The sequence below is a fragment of the Lactuca serriola genome, chromosome 1 (assembly GCF_051521515.1).
Source record: "Lactuca serriola cultivar US96UC23 chromosome 1, Lser_US96UC23_V15, whole genome shotgun sequence".
Lineage (NCBI taxonomy): Eukaryota > Viridiplantae > Streptophyta > Magnoliopsida > Asterales > Asteraceae > Lactuca > Lactuca serriola.
Genome location: NC_136408.1, coordinates 238,264,207 through 238,281,710, shown reverse-complemented (window position 1 = coordinate 238,281,710; position 17,504 = coordinate 238,264,207). Strand labels below are relative to the sequence as shown.

At 41.7% G+C, this 17,504-nt stretch overlaps 1 pseudogene; it reads right to left on the bottom strand.

Annotated features, from left to right (window-relative positions):
* Positions 1–14,997: 14,997 nt before the first annotated feature.
* On the bottom strand, positions 14,998–16,197 carry LOC145066799 (protein SIEVE ELEMENT OCCLUSION B-like; annotated as a pseudogene).
* Positions 16,198–17,504: the final 1,307 nt, after the last annotated feature.

Here is a 17,504-nt window from a genome sequence, read left to right as displayed (position 1 = left end):
AATTGGTGTGTGGATTGTCTAAAGAGCATTAAACATAAGGAAATGTTTGCTACAACGTTCATGAGTGCTTATGAATATGATTTGAGCATTGGATTAAACCCACGCTCACTTCGATCACTTCATGGATTTTATCACGAGTGATTGGTGAGACGATAACATATTATATTCTTGAAACCGAGATGTGTGAGTTGTATCTTGCGAGTCGGTTGCACATTGATAATATGTAAACGCACCAGTAACTTGGTGTTATAAAACATATTGTTGTGTGTGATTTGGTGAGTGAGTGCAAGCGAGCATTGAGTCAGAGTTTATCCATTCCTTTTATCCAAGGTAGGATAAAAGCGATATTTGTGGTCCCCTCGATGATTTAGTGATGGCACCTAAGCGCTTGGCCAAGCCGGGACTAAATTGATGTGTTCAATTGTAGTCTGTTGTCAGTCGTCATAAATCTGAATTTGGGAAACAACACATAGACAGAGAGAATGATTTAGATCCATGTCTAAGTCTATACGATATCTAGAATGGAGGAATATATGATCCCTTATCTAAAGGACACACGTATCTGATAAGATCAGAGTTGACAGTGGCTTTAGAAAGCTACAATTGCAGATCAGGATCTGAAGTCATACGCGGAATAGTTATTAGACTTATCCAAGTGGGAGACTGTTGGATTAGTGTCTAAGTCCATAACTATTTTGGTATGTACTTGACCCGATGGTGCATGGTCCTTTTGGGTTACCTTCACCAAAGCAACTTGATAGGATGAATTACGGAGAGAAAGGATTAAATATGATTTATCAATATATTATGAGAATAATATATATTAAAGGAGAAATCACATTGTTTAATTAATATTAGTCAAGAATTAATAAGAATTAAGTTTGTGGCTAAAAGAGATTAATTAAACTTAAGAGACTGGATTTGTAATTATAAGATAATTGCAATTGGGCTATGGATTACCTTATAATATAAGGTTGGACGAATTCTATGGGGAAACCCATTAGAAATCGTCCAAGGCTTGTTAAGGAAGGAGTCCATGGGTTGCTTAGGGCCTAAGCATCCAAATTAGGGTTTCCTTATTAGATAACCCTAATAGCCTCACTATTTAAAGAACCCTTATGCCCCAAAAACGTGGTGAACTTGTTCTCTAGGGTTTCCACACGTTTTAGGCAGCCTCCTTCTCTTCTCCTCTTCATCCTCTTGCTCTTGGTGTTTGTGAACCATTAGAGGAGTGACACTTGTGACTCTAAGCTTTCTAAAGTCATTACAAGGAGGCTTTGAGATTGTTATTTCTACATAACAATCAAGGTAAGATCTAAACTCCATTCTTATGTTAATATGATTAATAGTATGCTAGATCTAGGGTTTAAAGTCTTGGATGAATTACATCTACAATAGAGAAACCTAGATCCAAGCATTAAGGTTTGCATGAGCACATAGGATGTTCTTTTGGCTAAAACCCATCAGGATACTCCATCGAGGTTTTAACCCACGGAGCATGAAGAATATAGAAAGTCATAAGTTACATGGTGTAACCCTAATAGCCATAATATATAAAGACCTCACAACTCAAGGAATCGGCCCTAAGGATTCATATGAGAGGGCCAGCCAATGTTGAGCATACAAACTTTTCTCTCAAGTTATTCCAAGTTGTTTGTGGTGTTGTCTGAACCATTTGACGTGTCACACTTGGGGCACTAGTCTCTTATGCTCCATGGAATCAAGCTACAACAAAGAGGTATGATATCTTAACTAGTATCTTATTTTTTTATGTCAAATTTCATGCTAGTTGTCGGTTTAATGCCTTGGAATCCATTTGAATGTATAATCAGTGAAAACATAGATCCGAGGTATTTATGGTTGTATGTGCACCATAGGAGTATATTAAAACCCATCACACATCCAATCCAAATATGTAATGCAACTATATTAAAGCAACTGGCTTGTCTCTGATCATATTCCAGGGAAACATCCTAGGCATGGGGGTACAACAAGAAAGAGCGATGATGAAACAAGAAAAAGATAGTTGGATTGGATGAAACGTAGTATCTTTTTTGAGCTTGAGTGTTTGTCTTCCCTCAAGCTAAAATACACAATATAGAGTTTATGCATGTGGAGAAAAATATGGATAAGTGTGTTGTAAATACTAAACTAATGAATGAAAAAACCAAAAACAAAAAAGAAGCAAGAGAAGACTTGAAAAACATGGACACTTGGCCAGATTAATGGCCAAAAGAGAAAGTCAACAAGAACAAGAAAATCAACAAGAAGAACGATGACAACAAGAAGAAAGTAATACTACTACATGGTGATTATTTTTTAAACCAATTGATCAACAATGTTTATGTCAATTCATTAAAGGAGTGAGGCCACCTGAAGGTTTATGATCGAAATTTAATAAGAAGGTGAATGATAGTTCATCAAATTTGGTGGTCTAAAGTTTCACGATCATCACATCCTCATCCAACGATTGCTGCCTATAGGGGTTCAAGAATTTCTCCCAGAAAATCTTTCACCAACAATCATTGACTTGTGTACATTCTTTAAAAACATTTGTGCACAATCATTAGATGTTAACAACATGAGAAATATCAGAATAGAAGTGGTGAAGGTTTTATTCAATCTTGAGTTGAATTGGATGAAACATAGTATCTTTTTTGAGCTTGAGTATTGGTCTTCCCTCGAGCCAAAACACAATATAGATTTTATGGATGTGGAGAAAAATATGGATGAGAGTGTTGTAAATATTGCGCTAATGAATGAAAAAACCAAAGACAAAAAAGAAGCAAGAGAAGACTTGAAAATTTTGGGCATTCGGCTAAATCAATGGCCAAATGAGAAAGTCAACAAGAGGAAGAAAGTCAACAAGCGGAAGGAAAACAACAAGAAGAAAATAATACTACCACATGATGATTACTCTTTTAAACCAACTGATCAACAACGTTTCTGTCAATTCATTAAAGGAGTGAGGCTACCTAATGGTTTATGATTAAACTTTAATAAGAATGTGAATGATATTGTATCAAATTTTCTGGGCTAAAGTCTCACAATCATCACATCTTCATCCAACGATTGCCGCCCACAGGGGTTCAACCATTTCTCCCGGAAAATGTTTCAACAACAATCATTGACTTGTGTACATTCTTCAAAAAAAATTTGTGCACTATCATTATATTTTAATGACATGAGAAATGCCAGATCAGAAGTGGTGAACATTTTATGCAATCTTGAGTTGATATATCATCCAACATTTTTCAACATTATGATTCATCTAATTCCTCATTCTGTAACAACGTAAATTCAAAACTAAATTTTCATTTTTCAACAACCAAATTCGTATAAAAATATTCTCCAATATTTCCAATATTAGTTTCTGAAATATAGCATATCCCAGTATCATAAAATGAAAATCTCTCTCTCTCTCTCTCTCTCTCTCGTGTGTACGAATCACGCCGACGCCTTCCCACGGGCCTCGCTAGTACCTGAAACACATAACACAACAACTGTAAGCATAAATTCTTAGTGAGTTCCCTAAAATACCGCATACAACACATACGCCACCCGAGGCTAATATACGACCCTTTGGTCGATGTGTCTCAGCGGGACCCTCCAGTCCCGTAGCTCGTTGGACCCTCTGGTCCGGTCATAGCTCGTTGGACCCTCCGGTCCGGTCTATATCATCATACAACATACATATATCACATAGCACATAATCTCACACATAACACATAAGTCCCTCTGGTCATCACATAATACCACTCTAGGTAACGTATAGTGAGAAGACTCACCTCAGGTGTCTCGGTAAGTCTCTGACTCGGTAGAAATGTGATCTAGCCTCTGCCTAATCACACAAAGTAAATACTCTCATAAATACAACTATACTGAACCCTTCTTAACACCCTCAGAAGGGTAAAAGACCATTTTACCCTTCTCTTGGCTTAAAGGCCTCACTTTTGACCAACCCTAAAAGTCAACAAAAGTCAACGGTCAAACTTTGACCCGACTCGTCGAGTGCACTTGGGCGACTCGACGAGTCTACACGTGTCCACTGACTCTCTTAGTCCCTCTCTTGGCACATCGAGTACTTCCCCTGACTCGACGAGTCATACCTTGCATGAATCGCGAGGGCCACCCCGACTCAACTCGCCGCGTGTCAAGAACAACTCGGCAAGTTCTGCCTTGAACTCCAGTCCCCCCAACTCTCCCTGACTCACCGAGTTATTCCCCAACTCGGCAAGTCTACTCACTTAGTGATTTAGGGGAAACCCTCATCCTACTCGCCGAGTCTGTTCTTCGGACACAGCGAGTTCATGCCATGCACAAAATCCATAGGCCTCCTGAGGTCAGATCTGTTCCTTACATTCATAGATCTGGCCTTCCCAAGCATGATAATCACGTAAAGTTCAGACCTTGACAGTTATATAACATCTAAATGGTCTAACTTGGTGATTTAGCCCCAAAAATGACATCCCAAGGTCATTGCTCCCAAAATGACTCATAAAGATCCAAGGGTTATGGTCTTTGGACCTCTTTGGGTCTAGATCCAAAACATAGACTCGAGAAGGGACCAAATGCTCCACTTATCCAACCTCTAAAAGGGTTAGAAAACCCTAACACTAAGAATTAACACCAAAACTAAAGAAGGGCCGAGCAAAATACCTCAATATGATCTCTATGAACTTAGAAGTCACCAAAATCACACCCGCTTCAGCCTCCTTTTGCCTTGGTCACCTCCTTCTTGCAAATAGACCAACAAAAGGATCAAGAATGGCCTCTCCTTCCTCACAAACGCTCTAGATCTCTTAGGGTTTCTCTTTGGGGTTTGGTAGCCGCAAATGACGGCCTTAAGGGTCTATAAATAGGTCCCAAACCCAGGAAATTAGGGTTTCATTAAACAGCGTGGACTCGCCGAGTCCACTCCTGAACTCGTTGAGTCCGGATGTGAGCCCGGATACGAATCCACGACCATACTCAGCGAGTTTAAACACCAACTCGCCGAGTCTCCTCACAACTTCCAAAAAATAAAAGGATAAAATATTATAAATGGGAATCCGGATGTGACAATTCTCACCAACTAGAATTAGACTTCGCCCTCGAAGTCTCACTCTGCAAACAACTCTGGATGCTGCTCCCGCATCTCACGCTCCGGCTCCCAGGTCAACTCTGACCCTTTCTGATTGTGCCACTGGACCTACACCAGAGGCACCTCCTTGTTCCTCAAAACCTTGATCTTCTGATCCCTAATCGCCACCGGTCTCTCAACATAATCCAGATTCGCATCCACCTGAATATCTTCTAATGGAACCACTGCCGACTAGTCGGCTATACACTTTCGCAGCTGCGACATGTGGAAAGTGTCATGAATCTGCCCCAACTCTGCTGGTAACTCCAAACGATAGGCTACCCTGCCTACCATCGCGATCACTCTGAAAGAACCAATATATTGGGGCCCCAACTTGCCCCTCTTCCTGAACCGAATCACTCCTTTCCAAGGAGAGACCTTCAGGAGCACGAAGTCGTCAACCTGAAACTCGAGCTCGGACCGACGTCTATCCGCATAACTGTTCTGATGACTCTAAGCGGTCAACAACCTCTGTCTGACCTACTAAATCTGCTCTGTCGTCTGAAGCACAATCTCGGTACTAACCATCACACGCTGCCCTACTTCTCCCCAGCAAATAGGGGTCTGACACCACCTCCCATAAAACAGCTCAAAGGGCGGCATGCCAATGTTCGAATGATGGTTGTTGTTGTAAGAAAACTCTGCCAAGGGCAAATACTTGGAGCATGTCCTCGAGCGTCTAAATCGTCCGTTCACTCTACCGGTCAGTCTGTGGGTGGTATACGGTACTAAAATGTAGTTTCGTACCAAATTCCTGATGAAACTTCTTCCAAAATCTGGAAGTGAAACGTACATCTCAATCTGATACAATCAAGATCGACACTCCATGCCGCAATACCACCTCTCTCACGTACATCTCTGGCAACCTCTCCGCGAAAGAGCTCTCAGTGATGGCCAGGAAGTGAGCACTCTTCGTCAACCAGTCCACAATCACCCAAATTACATCGACACCCCTCGCCGTCCTTGGCAATTTGGTAATGAAATCCATGGTAATATGTTTCCATTTCCACTCGAGAATCTCTAACGGCTGCAGCTTACCATGTGGACGCTAGTGCTCGGCCTTAACCCTGCGACAGGTCAAGCATCTCTCTACAAACCATGCGACATCCCTCTTCATATATGGCCACCAATACTCCTTTTTCAGGTCCAAATACATCTTAGTGGCCCCGGGATGGATCGAGAACATCGATCGATGAGCCTCTTCCATCAAAATGGTACGCGTTCCGCCCGCGGATGGTACCCACATCCGACCCAGAAATGTCATAAGCCCCCGGCTATCGGTAACGAATTCCGATACCAGCCCGGCAACTCGCTCTCTCTTCTAGCTTTCTGGTCTCACAGCCTCAGCCTGGGCCCCACGAATAGCATCCAACACCGGGGTCATCACTGTCAATCTCAAACAAACATCTCGCATTAGGGCGCCCTCCGCCCTACGACTCAGTGCATCGGCTACAACATTTGACTTGCCTGGGTGGTACAGGATCTCACAATCATAATCCTTGACCACACCCAACCACCTCCTCTGGGGAATATTCAGGTTGGGCTGATCCATCAAATACTTCAAGCTCTTGTGGTTCATGTATATCGTACACCGAACCCCATACATATAATGTCGCCAGATCTTGAGGGCGAACACTATCGCTCCCAGTTCTACATCATGAGTGGGATACCTCGACTCATGAGGCTTAAGCTGCCTCGATGCATATGCTATCACATGCCCCCTATGCATAAGCACCACTCCGAATCCGGATATCGATGCATCACAATATACCACATAATCCTTTATCCCTTCCGGAAGGGCTAATACTGGGGCTTCGCATAATTTCTGGCGAAGTTTCTCGAACGAGGTCTGCTGCTCCGGACCACAGGAAAACGCAGCACCCTTTCGGGTCAACTTGGTGAGTGGCACGTAGATCTTGGAGAAATCCTTAATAAATCTCCGATAATAGCCGACCAAACACAGAAAGCTCCTGATCTCGTTGGGTGATCTCGGCACCTCCTACCTCATGACCGCCTCAATCTTGGCCGGATCGACCAATATCCCATTCTAGTTAACGAGATGCCCCAAAAATTGAACCTCTCGTAGCCAGAACTCACATTTGGAGAACTTGGCATAAAGCCTCTCCGATCTCAGAACTCCGAGGATCTCCCTCAAATGCTCCTCATGCTGCTCTCTGGATCGCGAATACACCAATATGCCGTCGATGAACACGATCACCGAGCGATCCAACATCAATCTGCACACCCTGTTCATGAGATCCATGAACACCGTCGGTGCGTTGGTGAGTCCGAAAGGCATCAGCATGAACTCGTAATGCCCATAACGAGTCCGGAATGCTGTCTTCTGGACATCCTCATCTCGCACCCTCACCTGATGATACCCAGACCTCAAATCGATCTTGGAGAACTAAGATGCTCCCTGCAAGTGATCGAACAAATCGTCGATCCTCAGCAATAGGTAACGGTTCTTGACCGTTAGCTTGTTCAACTCCCGGTAATCAATGCACATCCGGTGTGAACCATCATTCTTCTTAACAAAAAGGATAGGCGCCCCCCCCCCCCCCCCCATGGCGAACTGCTCGGCCTAATAAACCCCTTCCCCAGCAGCTCCTGGAGCTGCGAGGATAACACCTGCATCTCTGGAGGCGCAAGGCGATAAGGCGCCTTGACGATAGGCGCAGCTCCCGGAACCAATTCGATACCGAACTCTACTTGCCTCTCCGGAGGCACACCCGACAACTCCTCTAGAAACACATCCGGAAACTCATGCACTATCGGGACCTCATCAACTGACTTCAGTCTCTCTGAATCAACACTCGCATCCATCACATATGCCACAAACCCCCTACAGCCCTGTTGTAGACTGTGTCTCGGTCTGGCGGCCGAACATAATGCTGACCCCGTACGTGTACCCTCAATGTACATCGTAAGAACTCCCCCACTAGGGTCTCAAATCGTCACTAATTGATGCTCGCAGTCTATCACAGCTCCATATCGGCTCAACCAATCCATACCCACTATAACACACACTCCCCCCATCGCAATCGGAACCAAATCTATCGGAAACTCCACACCGAAGATCTCAAGGACACATCCTCGCGTCACATCTGAAGCATACATTGATTGCTCATCAGCTATGGAAACTCGGAAAGGTCGATCCAACGCCTCTCGACGGATACTAATGTGGTGACTAAATGCTACGAAAACAAACGACCGACTCGCACCCGAGTCAAATAATACCAAAGCAGGCACAGAACTCACAAGAAAAGTACCTACGCACATCATCATATAAGCATAATAACTCAACTCAAATAAAAGATGAATATAGAATACATACCAGCCACAACATCGAGCACCGCCCGGACCTCCTCCACAGTCAACTGGAATGCTCTCCCACGACCCTTCGGGGCCTCGGCCTTCACCAGCCGAACCTCAGTAGCCCTAGCAGCAGGTGCAGATCCCTGCGTTAACCCCTGAAGTAGCTGAGGGCACTCGGTCTTCTGATGGCCAGTCTGCTTGCAATGAAAGCAAACCGAAAATCCCTTGGGGAAATCCCTCGCGATATGCCCCTCCTTCCTGCACTTGTAGCATACCCCAGCCCTGCACGACCCCTCGTGACTCTTGCCACACTTCCTACAAGTGCGACCCTCCGCACCTACAGATCTCGAATCAGTGGGTCTAGCCCGCTTGGCTGCCGGCTGAGACTGAGCCGGTCGCCGATCCGCCTCTGTGACTCGGCCTCCTCCCTGGTCTGAGTCTCCAACTCAATCTCCCTCTTTCGGGCATTTGCATGGAGCTTAGAAAATGTCCGGTATGTCGAGTTAATCATGAAATCCCGAATATCTCTCCTCAGAACACTCAGATAACGGCTAATACGAGCCTGCTCAGAAGACACATGCTCAGGGCAAAACATCGCCCTCTCATGAAACTTCCTGGTGATCACTGCTACAGAATTAGTACCCTGCTTAAGGGTCAAGAACTCCTGAATCAACCGTTCTCTCTCCACCGGGGGAACATACTCATCTCTGAACATAGCGGTGAATCTCTCCCAGGTCACCTTAGAAATCTCTGCCAAAGTGAAGTTCGCCGTCACGAACTTCCACCAATCCTTCACTCCCAAGCGGAGCTGGTTCACAGCGTACCGTACCCTCAAGTGCTCTGGACAAGAACACGTATAGAAGCATCCCTCAATGTCAGAGATCCATCTCATCACGGCAATCGGGTCCTGTGTCCCATCGAACTCTGGTGGCTTCATGTTGCTGAACTCCCGAAACAACAAGAAGTCACCTCCCTGAGGTCTGGCAGCAGCAGCAGCCTCAGTCAGCGCTGCATACCGCTCATCAAAAGTCTCAATCAATGTGGTCTTGATGTCCCCAAACATCTCAAGAATCTCAGCCCGGATGGCAGCAGCCACCTCCTCGTGAATCAATCGACGGATCTCCTCGTCGCTGACACCACTACTCTCAGGTGTGTGTCGAGTCCCAACCATGATGCCTCTGAAATACAACAATAATTATCAGGGACTCGATCGAGCATACTCATACTTGATGACGCAACCCTACTCGTCCTCCGTTGTCCAAAAGATTCTTACTTGGAATGCCTACTGATCCAATGTCTTCAGTAGTACGGGCCCAATACTACCTACCACACTGCATCAGCATTCACTCCAAGTCCTTCTCCTTGGATCCTGGATTACAAGTACTCTACTCTCATTATGCATTGGCTACCCTCCGATAAGCCTCTCATGAGCTCCTAACTGCTATCTACTCGCTCTCAAAGCATCTCAGCAGCAGAAATCTCCTAGGCTAAGGCATCACAAATTAGGCCACTCTAGTCCTAATATGTATACCTAGCCTACTCTAGCATGCATAATGTAACATAACATATCTTATAACACATAATGTAAGGGTACTTTTGGGGATTCACCGTTCGGGCGCTGGTTGTTCGTACACATGGCTCTGCTCTGTTTGTTTCAAAACTCTTTTTACTCTTTTCAAAAATTTTACTTCATTATCAAAATTTTCCTTAAAATCTCAGTTTGAGTTCAGATACGCCCGGAGATGCATCCGAATCCCTCAAACCAAGGCTCTGATACCAACTTGTAACAACGTAAATTTCAAAACAAAATTTTCATTTTTCAACAACCAAATTCATATAAAAGCATTCTCCAATATTTCCAATATTAGTTTTTGAAACATATCATATCCCAAGATCATAAAATCAAACTCTCTCTCTCTCTCTCTCGTGTGTGTACGAATCACATCGGCACCTTCCCACGGCCCTCGCTAGTACCTGAAACACATAACACAACAACTGTAAGCATAAATGCTTAGTGAGTTACCCAAAATATCGCATACAACACATACCCCAAAATATCGCATACAACACATAACACGAATCACACCGGCACCTTCTCAGCGGGACCCTCCAGTCCCGTAGCTCATTGGACCCTCTGGTCCGTTCATAGCTCGTTGGACCCTCTGGTCCAGTCTATATCATCATAGAACATACATATATCACATAACACATAATCTCATAGATAACACATAAGACCCTCTGGTCATCACATAATACCACTCTAGGTAACGTATAGTGAGAAGACTCACCTCAGGTGTCTCGGTAAGTCTCTGACTCGGTAGAAATGTGATCTAGCCTCCGCCTAATCACACAAAGTAAATAATCTCATAAATACAACTATACTGAACCCTTCTTAACACCCTCAGAAGGGTAAAAGACCATTTTACCCCTCTCTTGGCTTACAGGCCTCACTGTTGACCAACCCTAAAAGTCAACAAAAGTCAACGGTCAAACTTTGACCCGACTCGTCGAGTGCACTTGGGCGACTCGACGAGTCTACACGTGTCCACTGACTCTTTTAGTCCCTCTCTTGGCATGTCGAGTACTTCCCTTGACTCGACGAGTCACACCTGGCATGAATCGCGGGGGCCACCCCGACTCAACTCGCCGAGTCTCAAGAACAACTTGGCGAGTTCCGCCTTGAACTCCAGTCTCCCCCAACTCTCCTTGACTCACCGAGTTATTCCCCAAATCGGCAGGTCTACTCACTGAGTGATTTACGGGAAACCTTCATCCTACTCGCCGAGTCTGTTCCTCGGACTCGACGAGTTCATGCCATGCATAAACTCCATAGGCCTCCTGAGGTCAGATATGTTCGTTACATTCATAGATCTGGCCTTGACACTTATATAACATCTAAAGTCAGACCTTGACACTTATATAACATCTAAATGGTCTAACTTGGTGATTTAGCCCCAAAAATGACATCCCAAGCTCATGGCTCCCAAAATGACTCATAAAGCTCCAAGGGTTAAGGTCTCTGGACCTCTTTGGGTCCAGATCCAAAACATAGACTCAAGAAGGGACCAAAGGCTCCACTTATCCAACCTCTAAAAGGGTTAGAAAACCTTAACACTAAGAATTAACACCAAAACTGAAGAAGGTCCGAGCAAAATACCTCAATATGATCTATATGAACTTAGAAGTCACCAAAATCGCAGCCCCTTCAGCCTTCTTTTGCCTTGGTCACCTCCTTCTTGCAAATACACCAACAAAAGGATCAAGAATGGCCTCTCCTTCCTCACAAACACTCTAGATCTCTTAGGGTTTCTCTCTGGGGTTTGGTTGCCGCAAATGACGGCCTTAAAGGCCTTTAAATAGGTCCCAAACCCAGGAAATTAGGGTTTCATTAAACAGTGTGGACTCGCCTAGTCCACTCATGAACTCGCCGAGTCCGGCTGTGAACCCAGATAAGAATCCGCGACCATAATCGGCGAGTTTAAACACCAACTCGCCGAGTCTCCTCACAACTTCCAAAAATAAAAGAATAAAATATTATACCTGGGAATCCGGATGTTACACATTTACCAGAAGAAGCCATTCTTGGAGGGCCTGTACACATGAGATGGATGTATCCCTTTGAATGATACATGGAAAAACATAAAAATTATGTTAGAAACAAAGCCAAGCCAGAAGGCTCAATCGCAGAGGGTTATGTTGCATACGAAGATTTGACATTCTGCTCTATGTATCTTGAGGGTATGCAAAAAAAAATCAATCGTGTTGATAGAAATGAGGATCCTGACCTTCTAAAAAGGCAATATATTGTGTTCTCATCACAATGTTGACCAATGTCTACTAAGAAGCTCTCTGAACTTTTGCAAGGGGACAAAAAGTAATTACAATGGTTTGTACTAAACAATTGCAATGAGGATAAGCTAAAAGGGTACATATCGTAAGTTTTGTGATCTATTAGCTACTTTTTTTCAATAGTGTTATGCTATCTTCCAACTATTCTAATTGTTTTGTCTCATATCCAGGGAATTCAAATCAGAATCGCCTAAAAGTGATTTGAAAATAGAATTTCCTCCATGGTTCAAAAGAAAGGTATATGCCTTATATTATAGTTTGTAATATAAAACAAATATATGTTATTACTTAAACATAAAATATTATATTTCCTTATAGATTTATCGTCGCTAAAGTGAATCGCCTAGGGACTATACTAACGGATTAAAGGCGTTGGCACATGGTCTGTTGGAAGCAACTTCTTAGACTGCCTGAATATTAAACGGTGTTTGATTTGTTGTGCTTAGCCGTGATCTCCAACGTACGAATCAAAATAGTTACATTCTTACATTACGGTCAACTGGAGGACATCATAGAGTTACACTATTTGCATGGTTACCCATTTGTGCTCTTTCATGGTAAATGGTTCAATGTGTCATTAGGTAATGGACCTTTAATTAGTAAAAAGAATATGGTTGTTATCGCTACAAGTCATGAATGGTATATCGGTAAAACATGGTTTAACGATCAGTAATACATCAAAGCCACTCAAGCTAAACAAGTGTTTTATATCCAAGATCCTACTCGAAACAATAACTGGAGAGTTGTGGAAGATATTCATCATCAAAATCTTTGGGATCATCCAAGTATCGGTGTTAGTGAGATAGATGTGGTGAATGACACTCGATCAAATTATTTATACTTGGCAGTCGAGTTAGGCGATGATAATGATGATACATACTCTATTGACGGTGATCATATGTACTCTTTAGATAATGATGACGATGGTGAATCAAGTGTGGCTCCTATTACAAACGATGATGATGTCTTTAATGATGACGATGATGGTGGTGATACATACTCTTCAGATAATGATGACGCTTTCATAAACGATGACGAATTCAATAATGATGATGTTGTACATGTATATTTTTCTAGTGATTATTCTGATTGATGGTATGTTATGGTTGCTATACATTTTGATTGGTAAAAATTGTTTATTAGTATTTTTAAAGTACATGTAGTACATGTATATTTCACACGAGCACGCAGGCAAGATACCGACGATTGTCAATCTTGTCGGTTACATGAAATTCTTAAATATATTGGATACATTTTTTAAAGTATTAAATTTCTAAATTTTCAACTCTATGTGTCAATAAAGCAAACCCAACGCGTCGGTGTGGAAATGGAAGATGCTTAAATATGTGAAAAAAAGTTCAATCACTACAAGAAAAATACCCTTTAATGACGCGCGAACAATGACACTCGCTGATTAACGATACGCATTTTTGTGTGCCCTTAAAAATAATGTCAGCCTTCCAAAATTTGAAGGATAGAGGACGTGTATTTTTGCGCGCCTTAAAATTAGTGTCCAATAAAAAAAAATACAAACATGGAGGGCACTTGTTTTAAATGGGCTTCCTCTAAAAATGTCGCTTTATATTTTTTTTTATCAAACGCGCGTTTTTAAAGGGCAAAAATTTTTGAAGTGCCCGCTTCTTCGATCTCTCCTCTGTATCTCCCTTCATTCACACCTAGGGCTTTTTCAAGAAAATTCAAAATGCTCTCCAATTCTCGATCGGTTCTCCCAGGCCTCTGCAACAATCAAAACTAGTTTGATTTCTACACTAAAACCTGGTACGACTTCTCCTAATCCTTTCTCCCAGGCCTCTTCGTAAATGTTTTTAATTTTCTTCGAATTATTGATGTTATTGTTTTTATGTAATCTGAATGCTGAAGTTTCATGTTTGTGTGTTGAATTTCGTATTTTAGGTATATGATACTGACAATGCCAATCAAAAGGAGAAGTTTGAGGCCGACTTGAAGAAATAGATTAAGAAACTTCACGGTACAAAAAAACGCTTTTTCTCTACCCTTTCTCTCTCTATAATTCTCTTTACCCTTTCTCTCTCTACCCTAAAACCTGGTACGACTTCTCTCTACCCTTTTTCATCTCTTTGCTGAACGATGTAAAGGTTAAGCCTCCTGATAAAGGAATGGTGGGTCGATTTGTGCGGACTGAGGTCGATTTAAGCGATGTTATTCCTCATGGGGTTGTCGATCAGTCTTCGTCTACTATCTACCGTGCCCGACGAAAGCCAAGTACTACTGGAGCTGTTGTGTTGGGAATCGGGAAAGCGGAGTGGAAATTGGAGGGTTTGCATAAAGCTAGGAAACCTAATCAGGGCGATTCTCTTCTCAGAACTCCTATGGATGCTGAGGATTACCTTGTGATTGGTAGTTCCATAGTTGTATGTAGATAATTCTCAATCGAGTTCAAGTAGGCCATCTTGATCATGGCAACAAAGAAAAGCAATGTATTTCTCCATGACACGATGACACTCAGGGCACCGCATCCCATCAGCGACTCTACTTGCTGCTACTGGAAACTCAAATCCACAACAATTATTCGCTGCAACATGAAGCTTATCATGGTACTCCATAAACGACAAATCAAACCCCTTTGTTTCAATATCTTTCTTCCACATATCAAAGTCAGATGGTGTTTGCATCATTGTGGTTCCATGTCCATTAGTCAGAATCTTTGACCCTCTACACAACAAAGCCTATGATCCATCTTTGTCATAGCTTAGAAGTTTCTTGATCTGTTGCATACTAGGGCTCAACTCCCTTCCCTGTGGGTCCAACACCACTAATATATGCCTTTTTCTAAAATGCCACATGTCTCCTATGCACTTGATAACAACCTTGTCTATTATCGAAGGGTGGGATACATAATACCATGGCATTTTCTCCTTCATCTCCTCGAATTTCCTGTCCATTTCTTTGGTGTAGTTTACAGAGGGGTCCACAATGGGAATCCACACGACTTCATAAAGAGCATTCGTCCTTGATCCGTGAATGCGGGACTCGTTGTAAATTTCTTCAAGAATCGAAAGCTCCTCGCGAGACATGTCTAGCCCTAATATCAACAACAACACGTTCCTCCTCCTTAGGACTTACAGACTAACCTGTGTGTGGAAAAGATGTAAATGTCCTCCTCAAGTAACAAAATCGTAAATATTATAAGTGTTGATAGTATACCTTCATCTTTGTATTGCCATCGAAGAGTGGTTGTATATCATCCCTTGGACTAATCAAGATTTTGAGGATTTTCATGTTATCTATATGGCTTGTTTCAAACAGCTGATTGAAAGACCTCCTAAATTCAATTTCTTTCTTTTCTCCTGCATCAACCAAATAACAATATGATTTAAGAATTAAGATACCCTTTACTATATACGTATAAGTAATCGAATCTTTTTTAGGTTAATGGATATATAGCATTACGTACCAACAATACGATTGCAATTCTCCAACTGTCGCCTGAGAAACTCATGCATATGATCAATCTTTGAAGTCAATGATGATAGTTCCCATGATTGCATCTCTGGTGATGAAATCCCATATAACCTTATAACTTTATGTACATTATAAATGTTATTTTTCTAAATGGTGTTAAAGTTTATTTACTCATGGCCCATGCTAGTCAAGTGAGCAATATGTGTAGCACAAGTGATAATGCCTCTAATGTTCGAGTAGACAGCTGTCAGAATTTAATGGAGTAGTTTCTTAAGAACTTCAAATCGAGGTTTTAATGGAGCCGTATGCTCCATGATTGTTGGAACTTGTTTAAGGATAGCCATAGATTTTGCTAGTTGGTTTGATGAGTAGATTTTAGCCGGAAGCCAGAATTCTCCATAGTTGAGAGCAAAAGCTGCTAGAGTTAGCACCAGTTTTGCATCCCAATGGAAGTTTCTGACAGTGTGTCAAGCTTTTCAAGCTTCGATCAAGGGTTCTAGTTCCAATGTTAGCCATTGGAATCATCAAAAGAACCAGGAGTTTGTTGCTGCAAATAATAAATATTTCATTGTTGATAAGCATAGGCATAATGGGAAAGAAAGTGTGGATTCTAGGAAAAAAGAGGAAAAAGTGAAGAAGGGTAGCCAAAAGGAGAATAGTTTTGGTAATACAGTGAATCAGTTTGCTGAAAGATTCTACAGGTACATGGTTTTGTGAGTTATGTGAAGATTCATCATCTTCTAGAAACAGGGGGTCCCATCTTTCAGTTACTCAGAGAAGGCGTCTCGTGTAGCGGAATGTTGCTTATGTGGTGGCAATACTGATGCTATTAGGAAGTCAACTGATGGTCAATGGGTCCATGCCTTCTGTGCTGAGTTAATATTCTTTGATTGTGATTCTTACTTATGAGGTGATATACTATTATTATTATTTACCATAACATTAATCACTTTCAACCTTCTTGTTTTTCTGTTTCTAGTTTTTATCAAATATGATACTAGTTTCTTACAATAATTTATTTATTGTTTATTCTAGGCCGAGACTCAAAAACATGGAGTTGAAGAATGGAATTCTCTGAAGAAAGTCAGGGTAAGTTATATTGTTGTTTATAAAAACAATTATTTGAATCCAAAATCTTAATTTTTTTTCTTAAAATCGTCATGCAAGTTGAATTGGAGAGATTACTCCTCATCTGTGAAAGAATTATCAGACATGAGAAATTGAAGGTAAGCCACATATTTGTTTATAAAAACAAGGGTAAATTCGGTAAAATACAAAGTACATTGCTATTAATTTTATTCTTTTAATATACATTCAGGTTGCAGCCAAGATTTTGCAGGATGCAGCTCATGGAAAGAATTACAAATCAGATCAGGTTGAAAATTTACAACTTACTTCAAACCTAATGTTTGTCAATTCAAAGAAATTACTAAATCTTGTTATTTTTTAAAATTTAAAAATTTATGTTTTAGAATACTGGGGCAAGGAGATTGTGTGATGCCATAGTGCTTGGAGGTTTGTAGCCAATATCATTTAAAAAAAATTCATTTTACATCAACACTGCTTCCTCTTTATTTCTTTTTTTATTTCTTTTTTGTGTTCTATTCTAACACAGGTAAGAGATGAATTAGGTATCAAAGACAATGAGAAGGCCATGGTACTTAACTTTGGTGGACAAGTAAGTTGAGGATCTTTTTATGTGATAGTTTAACTTTTCATAATTCACTAATTTCTTTCATTCATCATTAACAATATAATAATTTTGCTTTCT